Consider the following 16,097-nt stretch of genomic DNA (forward strand, 5'->3'; position numbering starts at 1 on the left):
ACAAGGCCTAAGTGGAATGCTTGATACGTCTTCAGAAAGTGAACACACCCATGTGATCAACAGCCCATTAAGAGTAGAATATCAACAGTAGCCCTTAGGACCCCTTCATGCCTCTACCATGGGTCTGCCCCTTGAAGAGAATCCTTATTATGAATTATAAAGCTACAGCTTAGTTTCTCCTGTTTCCGAACCTTATGTGCATAGACTCAAGAAAGAAGTTATTTTGTGTCTGACGTCATTTCCTCAACATTGTTGGTAATTTTCATTCGTTGGGCTTCATGTAGCTGTAGTTTATTTTCATTGTTGCCATGTTCCATTGTGTGGCTGTTCTACTTTATATCTTTCTATTCTGACTTGATGCACATATGATAATAAGATAATACACATAAGATAATGACAGCGGTCATTGCCTGTCAGTTTTGATTTGGGCTGTTCTGGTACGTGTTCAATGACATTTCATTGCAGATTGAATTTACATCTTCTGTCATTCGCGATACGATTTTCTCATCTTTTTTATGAGTATTTTTTTCTAGAGAGCTTCTTTTGCAAAATACCTATTCAAGTCTCTTTGCCAATTTTTTTTTGATTGAATTTGTCTCTTGCTGACCAATAGGTCATATACTCTGTATACTCTGGATATAAGGCTCTACCACGGAGGTTTTAGCTCTCTTACAGAAATAACTTCCCCATTCTATATTGTGTATTTTACCTCTTAATGGCATCTTTTGATGAATGGACACTCTTGAATTTAATCTAATTTATTAGTCTTTTTTTATGGCTAGTGCATAAGAAATCTTTGCTTACTGTAAGGTCATGAAGATATTTCAGATGGCAAAGGCTATTGACCATTGATATCCTTTGTCCTTTTTTTCTAGTAGATTGAATTATTACATCAGGGATAGAGGACATTTTTGTTTTGTTCCAGACCTCAGTGGAAATACTTCTTAAGTTTTAATATTACAATTTATGTTGTTTAAAGTTTTTAAGTTTATTTTTGAGTGAGAGAGAGAGGATGGGGGGGTAGGGAGAGGGACAAAGTTTTTAAAAGTTTATTTTTGAGACAGAGAGAGAGAGAGAGAGGATGAGGGGGGAGTAGAGAGAGGGACAAAGTTTTAAAATTTTTTTTTTCAATGTTTTTTATTTATTTTTGGGACAGAGAGAGACAGAGCATGAACGGGGGAGGGGCAGAGAGAGAGAGGGAGACACAGAATCTGAAACAGGCTCCAGGCTCTGAGCCATCAGCCCAGAGCCCGACGCGGGGCTCGAACTCACAGACCGCGAGATCGTGACCTGGCTGAAGTCGGACGCTTAACCGACTGCGCCACCCAGGCGCCCTGAGGGACAAAGTTTTTAAAAGTTTATTTATTTTTGAGACAGAGAGAGAAAGAGAGAGGATGGGGGGGGGGGGGGTAGAGAGAGGGAGAGAGAGATAGAATCCCTAGCAGACTCTGTGTGTCAGCTGTCAGTGCAGAGCCTGACATGGGGCTCAAACCCACCAACTGTGAGATCATGACCTGCGTCAAAATCAAGAGTTGGACGCTTAATCTGCTGAGCTGCTCAGCCCCCCTAAAGTGTTTTATTGTTAACCTGTGATCACATTAAGGAAATTTAGTATAGTCCCAGTTTTCCTCTAGAAAATGTATGGTCTTACCATTTATGCTCAGATCTACAAGCTACTTGGAACGAATTTTTGCATAAAGTGGAAGATAGAGATCTTTACCACACTTAATAAAATTAACAGTCAGTACTTAATATCATTCAGTCCATACTCAGATTTCCTCCATTGCCTAAAAATATGGCTTTTGTAGATTGTTTGTTGAAATCAGGATCCAAACAAAGCTCCTCTTAAAAAATTACTTTTTCATGCTATTTACTCTTTGAAGGCGGTGAGTTGTCCTGAAAAATGTTTCTGTATCAGGTTTTATTATTGCTTCATTGTGGTGTCATCTAATTTGTCATTTAATTCGTTCCCCCTAATAGGTCCCAAGTTAGATAGGAAGGGTGGATTAGGTATAACTCTCATAATTTCTGGCATGGATTTTTCACCGGTGGTGCTATGCCCCGTATCCAGTTTAGAGTTATGTCGTGTTTAGTGATGCTGAGCTTCGTAGGTGGGTTGGGTAGTGACAGTCTTATCCCTTCCTTGTGAAAGTCCTTATTAACTGTCTGCCTGGTAATTTTATCACCTGTCCATGACCATTGCCGGAGTCAACTATTGACTGACGAATTGCGAAATTGTCAATTTTAGGGGCGCCTGGGTGGCTCAGTCGGTTGAGCATCCGACTTCGGCTCAGGTCATGATCTCACAGCTCATGGGTTCAAGCCCTGTGTCGGGCTCTGTGCTGAGAGCTGGGAGCCTGGAGCCTGCTTCGGATTCTGTGTCTCCCTCTCTCTCTGCCCCTCCCCTGCTCATGCTCCCTCCCTCCCTCTCTCTTTCTCTCTCTCAAAAATAAATAAACGTTAAAAAAAATGTAAATTTTAATTTGACCACTCCTTCTGTATTTAGTAAGTGAAAGAACTTTCCTTCATTCTCTTTGATACTTGGTTACTCTGAAGTAACATTCATATTAGATGGCAGACGAAATGTGTAACTCCTTCCCTCTAGCAAATCTCAGAAGAGTTGGTGTCTTTGCAAGTTTCAGTGTTGTCCTTCCTGTGAGTTTTTTTTCTCTCTCTCCATTTTTATTGAGGCTCATTATGAACTCACTGCTTTTCATATATGCATGGACAAAATGCATGGGCCTTTTGTTCATCGCAGTCTTATTTTTTATGGCTGTTTTTATCGAAGCATAATCTACACCTGGGTGGTTGCGTGAACCATTCATGTACAGCTCAAGGTGTCTTCACAAGGTCAACATACCTGTATGACACTGTTCATGTCCAGAAATACAAAATGGGAAGGCATCCTGTGTTCATGGGTTAGCAGGCTTAATGGTACTGAAATGTCCGTACTGTCCAAAGCAACCTACAGATTCGTTGTTATCCCTGTCAAGATCCCAAAGACATTTTGTACAGAAATAGAAAAACAATTCCAAAATTCATGTGGAACCACAGAAAGCCACAGATAGCCAAATCAGTCTTCTCAAGAACAAAGCTGGAGACATACTTTTTTTTTTAATTAAAAAAATTTTTAATGTAATTTATTGTCAAATTGGTTTCCATACAACACCCAGTGCTCATCCCCCCAAGTGCCCTCCTCAATGCCCATCAGCCATTTAGCCCCTCCCCTCCCCAGCTCCCCTCCAATAACCCTCAGTTCTCTATATTTAAGAGTTTCTTATGGTTTGCCTCTCTCTCTGTATTTATCTTATTTTTCCTTTCCTTCCCCTGTGTTCATCTATTGTGTTTCTTAAATTCCACATATGGGTGAAATCATACGATATTTGTCCTTCTCTGACTTATTTCACTTAGCATAATACCTTCCGGTTCCATCCACGTTGTTGCAAGTGGCAAGATTGTATTCTTTTTGATTGCTGAGTAGTAATCCATCGCACACAAACACACACACACACACACACACACACACACACACACACACACCCACCCACATCTTCTTCACTCATTCGTTCGTCGATGGACGTTTGGGCTCCTTCCATAATTTGCTCTGGTCGATAGTGTTGTTTTAAACACTTTGAATTTTTTTATCCTTTGGATAAATACCTAGTCATGCAATTGCTGGGCAGTAGAGTAGTTCTATTTTAAAATTTTTGGTTTCAAAATGTTATAAAGCGACAGATCCAAATAGGATGGTGATTTTCAGAGTTCTGGTCTTTCACCTCTTCGGTTAGGTTTATTTCTAGATATCTTACTGTTTTTCGTGCTGTTTTACGTAGGATTGATTGCTTAATTTCCCTTTCTGCTGCTTCTTTATTGGTGTATGGAAATGCAACAGATTTCTGTACGTTGACTTTGTATCCTGCAACTTCACAGAACTCGTTTATCCATTCTAGCAGTTTTTTTTTCCTTTGGTGGAATCTTTCGGGTCTTCTATGTATAGTATCGTGTCATGTGCAAATAGTGAAAGTTTTACTCCTTCCTTGCCGACTGGAAATGTCTTTATTTCTTTTTTGTTGTCTGATTGCTTTCAGTACTGTGTTAAATAACAGTGGTGAGGGAGGCATCACTGTCTTGTTGCTGGTCGTAGAGGAAGAGCTGTCAGTGTTCCCCCATTTAGGATGATATTAACTGTGGTTTTCTCATATATGGCTTCCATTATGTTGAGGTGTGTTCCCTCTAAACCTCCTTCGTTAAGGGTTTTCATCGTGAATGTAGGTTGTACTTCATCAAATGCTTTTTCTGCGTCTATTAAAAGGATCATAGGGTTCTTACCTTCTCTTTTATTAATGTAGTGTATCACATTGGTTGATTTGCAATTATTGAACCACCCATGAAACCCAGGAGTAAATCCCACTCGGTTGTGGTGAAAGATTTTTTTCATGTGTTGTTAGCTTCGTTTTGCTCGTATTTTACTGAGAATTTTTGTGTCTGTATTCCTCAAGGATATTGGCCTGTAGTTCTCTCTTTTTTTAGTGGTGTCTTTACCTGGTTTTGGTGTTAGGGTAATGCTGGCCTCATAGAATGAATTGGGAAGCTTTTCTTCCTTTTCTATTTTTTTGGAACAGTTTGGGAAGAATAGGTACTAACTCTTCTTTATAAATGTTTGGTAAAATTCACCTGTGAAGCCATCTGGTCCTGGACTTCTGTTTGCGTGGAGTGTTTTGATTACTGATCCAACTTCTTTCTGAAAACTATAAAACACTGATGAAAGAAATTGACGACACAGAGACATGGAAAGATACTCGATGCTCGTGGATTAGAAGGACAAATATTGTTAAAATGCCCATATTACCCAAAGCAATTTACACATTTAATGCAGTCCGTATCAGAATACCAACATTTTTCACGGAACTAGAACAAACAATCTTAAAATTTGTATGGAACCACAAAAGACTCCAAATAGCCAAAACAATTTTAAAAAAGCAAAGCAAAGCTGGGGGCATCACAGTTCCGGACTTCAAGCTGTGTTACAAAGCGGTAGTGATTCAGACAGTGTGGCACTGGTACAAAAACAGACACATACACCAAGGAACAGAATAGAGAACCCAGAACTGGACCCACACGTACATGGTCAACTAATCGTCAAAGCAGGAAAGAATCTCCACTGGGAAAAAGACGGTCTCTTCAACAAACGGTTCTTGGAAAAGTGGACAGCATCATGCAGAAGAATGAAACAGGGCCACTTTCTTACACCATACACAAAAATAAACTCAAAATATATTAAAGACCTAAGTGTGAGACCTGAAACCATAAAAATTCTAGAAGAGAACAGAGTAACTTCCTTGACATTGGCTGTAGCCAATCTTCTTACTAGACATGTTGCTAACGGCCAAGGAAACGAAGTCAAAATGAACTATTGGGACCTCATCAAGATGAAAATCTTCTGCAGAGCAAAGGAAACAATCAGCAAAACTAAAAGGCAACCTCTGGAATGTGAGAAGATATTTGCAAATGACCAATCGGATAAAAGTCCAGTCTCCAAAATCTGTAACCAACTTGTAAGACTCAACAACCCAAAGCCAAATAATCCAGTTAAAAAATGGGCAGGAGACACGAATAGGCATTTTTCCAAAGAAGACATCCAGATGGCCAACAGACACGTGAAAAGATGCTCAACATCGCTCATCATCAGGGAAAGGCATGTCAAAACTACAATGAGGTATCACCTCATACCTGTCGGAATGGCTAAAATCAACACCACAGGAAACAGCAAGTGTTGACGAGGATGTGGGGAAAGGGGAGCCCTCTTGCGCTGCTGGTGGGAATGCAGGCTGGTGCAGCCACTCTGGAAAACAGTATGGAGGTTCTTCAAAAAGTTACAAATAGAACTACCCGATGATCTAGCATTTGCACTACTAGTATTTATCCAAAGAATACAAAAATACGGATTCGAAGGGGCACACCCCCCCCCCGATGTTTATAGAAGCATTATTTACACCAGCAAAATTACAGAAACAGCCCAAGTGTCCACCAACTGATGAGTGGATAAAGAAGATGGGGCACATATATATATATATACTAGAATGTTACTCAGGGGTCATTTGTAACAACATGGATGGATCTAGAGAGTACTATGCTAAGCAGAATATGTCAGAGAAAGATAAATACTGTATATTTTCACTCACATGTGGAATTTAAGGAACAATGAGCAATGGGAAAAAAATAGAGGAAAACCAAGACATAGACTCTTAACTATAGAGAATGCACTGATGGTTATGAGAGGTGAGGGGAGGGGGGGATGGTGAAATAGGTGATGGGGATTAAGGATTATACTGGTCATGATGAGCAGCGGGTGATGTATGGAAGTGTTGAATCAGTACATTGTCCACCTGAAACTAATATTATACTGTATGTTAATTAACTGAATTTAAATAAAAACTTAGAAAAGAGTAAGTGGTTATTAGGGATTGTCAACAGATGAATAGATACAAAAATGTTGTGGGGGCGCCTGGGTGACTCAGTCAGTTAAGTGTCCGACTTTGGCTCAGGTCATGATCTCATGGTTTGTGAGTTCGAGCCCCACATTGAGCTCTACGCTGGCAGTGCAGAGCCTGCTTGGGATTCTCTCTCTCCTTCTCTCTCTCTGCCCCTCCCACACACTCTCTCTTTCTGTCTCTCTCTCAAAAGAAATAAACTTTCAAAAAAGTTAAAATGATCTGTATACATACATTTGAATTCTATCAGCCTTAGAAAAGAAGGAAATTCTGTAATATGTAACAGCATGAATATACCTTGAGGACATTATGCTAAGTGAAATAAATCAGTCACAGAAAGACAAATTTTGCCCGATTCCCTTTATGAGTTATCTAACATAGTCAAATTCATAGAATCAAAGAGTGGAGTGGTAGTTGCCAGAAGGTGGGAGGAGGGGGGATTTGGGCGTTACTAATCAATGGGCGTAAAGTTTGACTTTTGCAAGATGAGTGAGTTCTAGAGGTCTGCTACAACGTTGTGTTTGTAGTCAACAACAATATATTGTACATTTAAAAATTTGTTAAGAGAGTAGATCTCAGGTGAAGTGTTCTTACCACAAAAAATAAAAACAAACAGAAGGAAAATAAGTTGAGTCTCTGGCACACCAAAAAATAATAGCATGAATATAACGTTACTGGCCCCAAGAACCCCCCCTTCTGCTCTCCTCCACTCACCTGCTCCAAAAGGTGACCATTGCTCTGACCTCATCACTTTCATTTGGACCTTTCCAGGTTCGGAACTTTGTGTGAAAGCACACCTGTCCACTGTCTTCTTTTGTATGTGACTTTTTATTCACCATTATGTTTCTGGGGATCACTGTTACTGTTTCACCTAGTGGTAGATTGTTTATTCTTGTTGGTGGGTAGTATTTCAGTGTTTGAGTATGTTACAATCTGTTCTATTGAAGGGTTTTGGGTTGTTTCCAGTTTGGGGCTGGAACAAGCCTTGTATATGTCATGCGCCTGTGTTTTGATGTTTCTGCAACTTCTTGGATATTTACTTTGGAATGGAATTGGTAGGTCACATGCAAACGCTCAGCTCTGATTTTCCTGAGTGTTTTACCAATTTCCACTCCCAGTAGCAACATGTGAGAATTCTAGTTTTTCCGCATCTTTGCCAACATTGAGTGCGGCCATTCTTTCTAATTTTAGACATCCTTAGGAGTATGTCGTAACAGTCCACAGTGATTTCCATTCATAGCTCCCTGATGCCTAATGAGCTTGAGCACATTTTTATATGTATATCGACCATCTTTTTAAAAGAATTTTTTAACGTTTATTTATTCTTGAGGGGGGTGGAGAGACAGAGAGAGAGGGAGACACAGAATCCGAAGCAGGCTCCAGGCTCCGAGCTGTCAGCACAGAGCCCGATGCGGGGCTTGAACTCGCGGAGTGTGAGATCATGGCCTGAGCCGAAGTCGGACGCTTCACCTACTGAGCCACCCAGACGCCCCCGGACTCTACTCTTCTTTATTCTGTGTGTCAGTCCCTCTGCCAATAATATAAAGCCTCAGTTCCCCTAAATTTCAAAGTTTAGATGTGTCATTTTAACTTCTCTCAGTTACTCTTCAAGATCGCAGTGGCTCCCCTTGGCCCTTTACATTTCCACATAACTAGAAGAGCAGGTTGTCCATTTTTCTTTCAGAAATGGCTAGGGTTTTGTTAACGGGGTGGAAAAGTTCGGCAGTCGGTTGACATGTTTAAAATACTGAGTTTTCCAGTCTGTGAACATGGCATGTCGGTTTTGAAGTCTTACGGTATTTTTCCCCACGAGGCTTGTAGAGAGATCTTGCCCATCTTTTCAAAGATGTTGAATTAGTTAATGCTCCCTGAATGTGATTTTAAAGAGATACATAGGAATATAATTGCTTTTTTGCCTATTGATCTATTCTCTGTCCTTTCTAAGTTTGCTCACTAAGTGTATTAGTCTGTAGATTATTTTGGGGTTGCTACATATTATGACTTATGTGAGTGAGAATGTTTGATATTTTCTTTTCCAAACCTGTACCTTTAAAAATGTCGTTTAATGTTTTTTTTTTTTATTTTTGAGACAGAGAGACAGAGTGTTAGTGAGGAAGGGGGCAGAGAGAGAAGGGAGACACAGAATCTGAAGCAGCTCCAGGCTCTGAGCTGTCAGCACAGAGCCCGACGCAGGGCTCAAACTCACAAACCATCAGATCATGACCTGAGCCAAAGTCGGACGCTTAACCAACTGAGCCACCCAGGTGCCCCCAAACCCGTACCTTTTATTTGTGTGTGTGTGTGTTTGTGTGTGTGTGTGTGTGTGTGTGTGTGTCTGAGAAATTGTCTAGGGCCTCTAGTAAAATATTGAATAGAAATGGTGGTGATAAACTTTTTTCTCTTTTCTAGCGTCTTTAAATGCATAACCATTAAGCATAATGTTTGCTGTAGGTGTGTTATAGATACTCTTTATCAGATTCAAAGGCAACTCTTAGATTTACTGTGTTTTACCATGAATGGGTATTGGCCATTAGCAAACATTTTTTATTCGTCAAAAAAAAATTCGTTCAAATGCCTTTTCCCCCTTCAGTCTGTGAGTGCTATCTCTTTCATTTCTGGGATAAACCGAATCTGGTCATGATGTAATAATTCTTTTACATGTTGCTGGATTCAATCTGCTAATATTTTGCTTAGAATTTTTGCATGTATATTCATGAGCCAGATTGACCTGTAATTTTCTCCTTGTAATGTTCATCTCATGTTTTTGCATCAAGATTATGCTGATGTCATAAAACACATTGGGAAATGTTCCCCCTTTTTCTGTTCTCTGGAAGAATTTACATAATTTTGGTGTTCTTTTATACTTCCATGGAATAATTCACCATTGAGGCCATCTGGACCTGAAGTTTTATTTGTGGCAATATAGTTAATTGTAGATTCAGCTGCTTGATAGATACAGGACTATTCAGATTTTCTATTTATTCTTTTGTCTGTCAACCAGTCAAGTGACTTGCAGAAGGTGTGATTCAAGTTCATGTTCAAATTCAAGTTCATGTGACATTACGCTTCTTTACATGCCAAGGCTTCAGGATCACCTGCAAACCTGAAATCTGCCGATGCTGAGGGTGGTTGACTCCCAGGAAGCACGGTCATCTTTCTACCTCCTTGAATCACAAGTAGAAATCATGAGGAAAAAACAGGAGAGCGACCAAAACAGTAATTAGTAGAGAATAGTTACGTTTAAGTCTGAAACACTCATTAGTCTTGAAGAATGGAAACCTTAAAAGGCAATTTATATGCAAACACTCCCAGTGTTCCTGCTCCACACGCCTGCACTCCATCATTAGCCACCAAAGACCACCTCGAAGGAGGGTTTTTTTCCCCCTCTTTTTTCCCCTCCTGATTGCCATCCCTCCCCCCACCCCCAGCTTTCTTGGTCAAATTAATGCAGACGAAGCCACGTTCTTACCCAGAGTCTTGTCCGGCAACAACACCACGTGCTTTCTTGTCTCGCCAGCCCCTGACATCTCAGAGTCTCAGGATGCGAAAGCCAGAGCCAACTTCCAGATGCCGCGTGTGACTGTCTCATTGTCCTAATGAGGGAGCCGAGGTCTGGGAAGAAGGCACACGTTCAGGCTTGATCCTTCCTTCGTTCACTTACTCGACAGATATTTATCAATGTGTATTGAACAACTAATTCACCTCGGGCATGAGAGAAACAAAAATAGGCAATGCCCTTGTTGGGACAGTGAGCTGAGAAATACTTAAAAATGAAAGAATATGATACATGTTAGGGAGGAGATACACAGGGCGCTGTGATAGAAAATGGTGTGTATAGACCTTCTTGATGGGGTGTGGTTTAGTTTGGGTTTCTCTAGAAATTAACCCTGAAAGGAGGAGCCTTGTGCAGGCGGTTCGTGTAGGAGATGATCTCAGGAAACCTGGGAGGAAGGGAAGTGAGGCGTTTTATTGAGCAAGTTAGCTACCACCGTGGGCACCTGCAGGCGTTGGGGAGCAGCATAGCCCATGCCTCAGAGTCGTCCAACCCTGTGTTGAAGGGACGCGGGATAGTGATCCGCCCGTGCCCACCAGTTGTCGGTTGAGGGCTGCTCAGTTCTGGGCACTCCCCACCCGCTGTGCAGGGCAGGACAGAGTCTCCTCGCCCGAGAAAGCCCTCCAGCCAGATGATGCGGCTGTTTGCAGTGTGTACGTTGTGATGGTAAGGACTGAAGGGGAATGGGTGGGGCACCAACAGGGTCTGCTACAAGGTTGTATAATTCGGGCAACACAGAGCCACAGAACCAATAGGATGGATGGATAGATAGACAGACAGACAGATAGATACAGGTTGGTAGATACATAGAGAGACTTATAAGGAATTGGCTCATGCAGTTATGGAGACGGAGACGTCCCAAGACTGCTGTTGGAAAGCTGGAGAGCCGGTGATGTAGTTCCAGTCTGAGTCAGAAGGCCCGAGAAACCAGGAGAGCCGATGGTTTAAGTTCCAGTCTGAAAGCCGGAGGGCTTGAGACCCAAGATCTGATGTATCAGTTTGAGTCTGAATGGAGGAAGGACTGATTTCCCAGTTCAACACTGTCATCAGAAGGAGTTCTCTCTTAGTTAGGTGAAGGTTGGCTTTTTGTTCTAAACAGACCTTCACCTGATTGGATGAGGCCCACCCACATTAGGAAGGATGGGCTGCTTTACTCAGTCTGCTGATTTAGTTGCTAATTTCATTCAAAACCACCCTCACAGACACACCCAGAGTGATATTTGACCAAATCTCGAGGCACCTCATATCCCAGTCAGTTTAACACATAAAGCTGACCATCACAAATGTGGTCCAAGAAGGTTTTTCTGTGGACGAGAGATCTAAGATGAGACTGGAAAAATGAACCATAGGTGGAGTTCTCAGAGAGCTGGAGAAGAGGAATCTGGGAGCAGGAAGGGAGGAGCTTGGCTGGTTCTAGGGGCCAACTAATGACTGTGACCCACCAAAGTGAACAGGATTAATTTATTTCACAGATACAGTAGAATGCCTACTGTGTGCCAGCCACTGGGAAGAAGGGAATGAAGGAAACATGCAAATATGCTAGTTTTTAAGGACAGACGCAGACAATAGTGAAAGGGGTAGGAATAGAGTAGGTCAGACGCAGCTTCTGTCAGCCTAGGTCCCTGAATGAGTGCAGGAAACAGAGCCACTGGCTGATCTGTGTGGACACATATAAGTGAAAAAAAAACCCCAACCCATTCATTGTTATAAGACATCAAGATTTGGGGTTTGCTTGTTACGCAGCAAAACCTAGCCCATGCTGGTGCGTGAGCCGTCTTGCTAAATGACCGTTACTTCACTCCATCCCTTGAACACACACGCATGCGCGCACACGCACACACACACACACACACACACACACACACACACACACACACACAGCCCCCTCTGTCACTTAAAACCCTTAGGGTTTCCCATCACCCTCCGGATGAGGAACAGCATCTTTGTCCAAGCCTTGAAGATCCGACATGTCGGTCCCTGCCTCTTCTCCACGGCCGTCTCTTGCCACTCCCCCCATCTCACTGTCTTTTGAACCCCCTGTTCCTTCTGCTTCCAGGAATCCCCTACTCTCCCCAGTCCCACCCCTCCTGCCTGACTTTCACCACTGCCCAGCTCCATGTATCCATCCAGTCTCGGTTTTAAATTCACTTCCTCGTAAGAGCCTTCCCTGCCCCTGTGTATATTCCTTCCCACAACATGTCTTACACCACTCGGCACTTCTCCGAACTACAGGTGAAATCCCTATGCAACGTCAGGACTCCTGTTGGATTTTAGGCTCCTGGAAGATGGGGATGATGTTTGTCTTATTTCTTCTGGCGTCTCAGCACAGAGCACAGAGCCCTGACAATGTCGAATAATTAGCGCCCAGTAAACACGTATCGAGTGAATAAATAAAACATCTTCCTGACCTTTCCCCCCAGAAAGCTTTTATTAAACGCCAGATTTTCTTCCAAAAGGAGGCTCGAGCAGAGACATCGGACTCCCTCTTGTTCTGTTCACATCTTTTCAAAGAATTCCCTTCTGGCTTCCCATAAAAAGACTTTAGTGTCTAAGAAGCACATCCTCAGAACATGCTGTCCCTCTTGCAGTGGCCGGTGGGCGCTCTAATTGGGAGCAGCGCAGGCTCGTTGTTTCGTGGGCTGGTGGCATGCTGCGTGTCACAGGTCGGAGCTTGTCATTTGTCTGGGAATACTTGGCATCCCCAGCTCTTCCCACAGCCCCGATGCCGTATTAATGAGCCACATCAGGGAGAGACCCAACCCTTCAAGCAACTTGGTGAGGCCACAGTCTGCCAGAAACATACTCTGCAAGTAAGAGAGTAGCTGGGGATCTTCCCTGAGCCGCTGTCACATGTTTTCAGGGATCATTATGCTTTAATTTGGTTGGGAGCGCAGGGATCTGGGGAGTTCTCAAGGCCACCTCTCTGTGAGTGTCTCATTACAAGCCGTCCTGTGTGGCTGGTTTGCTTTGTCATGTTGCTTTGCTGTCCGAATGGGCTCTCCTTGTGCCCCCCCCCGCCCCCCCCCCCGGCCTAGTTGAGCCAAATCCAGTTTCAATCCCTGGACCACCAGATCTCCCAGACGGCCCCCTGCCCCGGGAGGAAACCGTGTGTAAGTCTGAAAGTTGTGTTCCTGGCTGATTCTAGAAAAGATTTAAGTTGGCTCAGCCGGCACCTGAAGTACAAGGGGATGGCAGCAGTGAAAACATGAGTGAAGACCAAGAAGAGAAACGAGGACGGGGCAGAAATGGCACCAGGGGCCAAGCTTGAAACGTGTACCTTCAAGGCCCCCATGCAGATTTCAGCTCCCTCACGGCCAGTGGGAAGGGTGCAACCAGGACTGGTACCCATTTCACAGATCTGTATGGGGAAACCAGACGTGGTGCTGAGGAGAAGCACAGGGGCTCCTGGCCGGGGGCGGATGGCCGCCGGGCTCTCACTGTGGTGCTGTGGCTTTGCTGGTCATGGGAGCCTGGCCAGGTTGCCTGATTCCCCGTAAATCAAGGACAAGCATCTCTGCTCTGTGCCCCTCCCAGGGCTGCCATGAAGGTCAGACGAGGGCGAAGACACTTTCTGAAGCAGAAACAACCATACGTGCGTGCGACATCATCGTCTATGAGAAATTGATGGTATTGATTCGCCTCTTCAGTTATCCTCATGTAAAATCAGTCACCATAATAATAACGTCAGTGGGTTTTTTGAAGGATGTAAATGGTCTGATTCATGGCCTGACTTCACTCATCTTAATTCTGTCCCTCCCCAGCTTTCTCTCATGAAGCAGGAGGGTCAGCCCCTCAGATTGAAGAGGCGAATGCATCCACAGTATAAGGACACGGTTTCTACATCAAACGTTGATTGATTCCATCACTTCTCCTGTATCCACGGTGGCTGGTGTGGCCTGCGTGGACCTGCCTTCCCGCCTGTTGGATCTCGCCTCTTGCCTGCCCTTCCCACCACTCTGCTCCAGACACACACGCCTTTTGTCAGGTCCTCGGGAACACCAAGCTTGTTCCTGCTCTGGGCCTTTGCACATGCTGATCCTCGAGCGGGGCATGAATGTGCTTCCTTGTTTCTGGATGCCTGAGGCTTCTTTCCCTCTGGGTCCAGCGTCAGAGGCCACCTGCTCAAAGTTGGCCGCCCTAGCCACCTGGAGAATCACTTCCTCCGTGACTGGCTAACTGCGCCCTTGCTCTGTTTTCTTTATGCAGCTTTTTGCCACTGGCAATACTCCTAGTTATTTGCTCGCTTCCTCTCAGTCTTCCTGCTTGGAAGGTCAATCCCACAGGGGTGGGGGCCCGGTCTGTCCTGGCCACTGTTCTTTCCCCCGCACCCGGACTGTCTGCCTGTCTAAGGACTTGTGCCCAAAGAGCTAGCGTGACTTACGGATGCCTGGCCAGATGGCACATAGCTTCCCCTCCCCCCCCACCCCCCCCGGACCATCTGGTCTCCAGAGGCCTGTGCGTCTCTACCTCTCCTTCACTCTCACTTCCTCACCCCTGCCTTTTGGACATTTCAGAGGCTTTTGGCACGTTTGCTTCCTGAATCCCCTCTCCTACTCTCAACGTCTCATGGAATGTTGGTACCACACATGTACCGCAAACCTGCCTATGTGCTGTGTACCGGCCGTGCTTTGCACGTGCAAGAGTAGGACTCTTTGGCCCCCAGAACCAACTTCACCTTGTGGGGATTGCATGCGGTAGGCCTTCCTGGGGGCGGAGCGCTTCTGCGCCTTCGGCGGGCTCCATGCTTCCGTAAGCTTTTTTTGTGTCCTGTATAGGACGTCCTGTTGGCATTAGGAATGAGAAGTCTCATGCCCTGTTATCTGGGAGAGCTCATGGAAGGAACAGGAGCACCTCTAACCACTGGGGCGTTAGGGAGATTTTATGCCAGGTGGGAACGGTTTCCATTTCCATGTGGCCAGAAAAGGAAATAGTTGGGTCTTTTTCTTAGCAGCTTTCTAAAAAGAAGGGCTTTGGAGCTCTGCTCGACAGTGGGAAACATGAGAAGTCCAGAGAGCTTTCCGTTTTTTTTTTTCTCTCAAATATTGTCCTGGTTTTTTTTTTTTTTTTTCCTTCCTGACTTCTGTTCTCAAGGTTTTATCTCCTTCCAAGAATCTGACACAACCCAGGCGTAAGCTCAGCAGTTTGCGTTATGGCTGTGCGATTCTGTTACAAAATGTTCCATTTTTAAAATAAATTAGGTAAGGACACTTTCAGTTCTGAAGGAATGCACTCAGCTTATCGCTGGGAGGCAAGAACATCGTACATGAGGCGACCACGTCCCGAGTAATGTTTTTATATGCTGGAAATAACGTGGTGACTTGAGCACAGAAGTTGCTTTTTTTTTTTTGCACAGACTCCATAATTTCCTTGAAGTTTTAATGATGCCTGCATCCATGTGCCTGTGTTGCAACATGCAGTCGTTTGAGAATCCCCACACGTCGAAATGCGGGACTCACATATGCGTAGATGCTCGTTGACTGGATGCGTGTAATGTCTAGGGATAATGTGTGAAATCAGGAGAAATTCTGAGATTGCCTGTCTGTTGGTGACAGAACAACTAAACGGCTAGGGACAGTGATTGGGAACCCGCCGAGTGCTATGCTTGGCTCTGAGTGGCCTATAGATAGTAAATAATTTGATCTTACGACAAACTATTGTATACCTGATGCTCTCATTCCCCTTTTATAGAGGAGGCAGCAGGCCCCAGAACTAGGAAGGGAAGCGCTGGCTTCACATTCTGTGTGTGTTGTCACATCGTTAGAATAATGAGTATCAAGGGGGCGCCTGGATGGCTTAGTCGGTTGAGCACCGACCCTTGATTTCGGCTCCGCTCGTGATCCCAGGGTGGTGGGATCGAGCCCTGAGTTGGGCTCTGCACTGAGTATGGAGCCTGCTTAGGCTTCTGTCCCTCTCTCTCCCACCCCTACTTGAGCTCTTCGCCGCCCCCCTTCCCTAGTAATGATGCCAAGAACAAAGGACAACATAGAACAGGTCCCATCAGTCAGGCAGGATGCTGGATGTCAGCTTCCTAATTTTCACCGTGAGTTTGAAGG

At 44.2% G+C, this 16,097-nt stretch overlaps 1 protein-coding gene across 13 annotated transcripts in view; it reads left to right on the plus strand.

The window, feature by feature from the left end:
• STK32B (serine/threonine kinase 32B) overlaps positions 1-16,097 on the plus strand; it is a 400,190-nt gene that overhangs the window by 58,257 nt on the left and 325,836 nt on the right. The window contains exon 2 of one of the 13 annotated variants that reach the window (XM_042984957.1): positions 10,009-10,101. The exons of the other annotated variants lie outside the window; for them this stretch is intronic. The gene's annotated coding sequence lies outside the window, so the exon portion shown is untranslated. The remainder of the gene's footprint in view (positions 1-10,008; positions 10,102-16,097) is intronic. 13 annotated transcript variants of the gene reach the window in all.

The sequence above is a fragment of the Panthera tigris genome, chromosome B1 (genome assembly GCF_018350195.1).
Source record: "Panthera tigris isolate Pti1 chromosome B1, P.tigris_Pti1_mat1.1, whole genome shotgun sequence".
In the NCBI taxonomy this organism is placed as follows: Eukaryota; Metazoa; Chordata; class Mammalia; order Carnivora; family Felidae; genus Panthera; species Panthera tigris.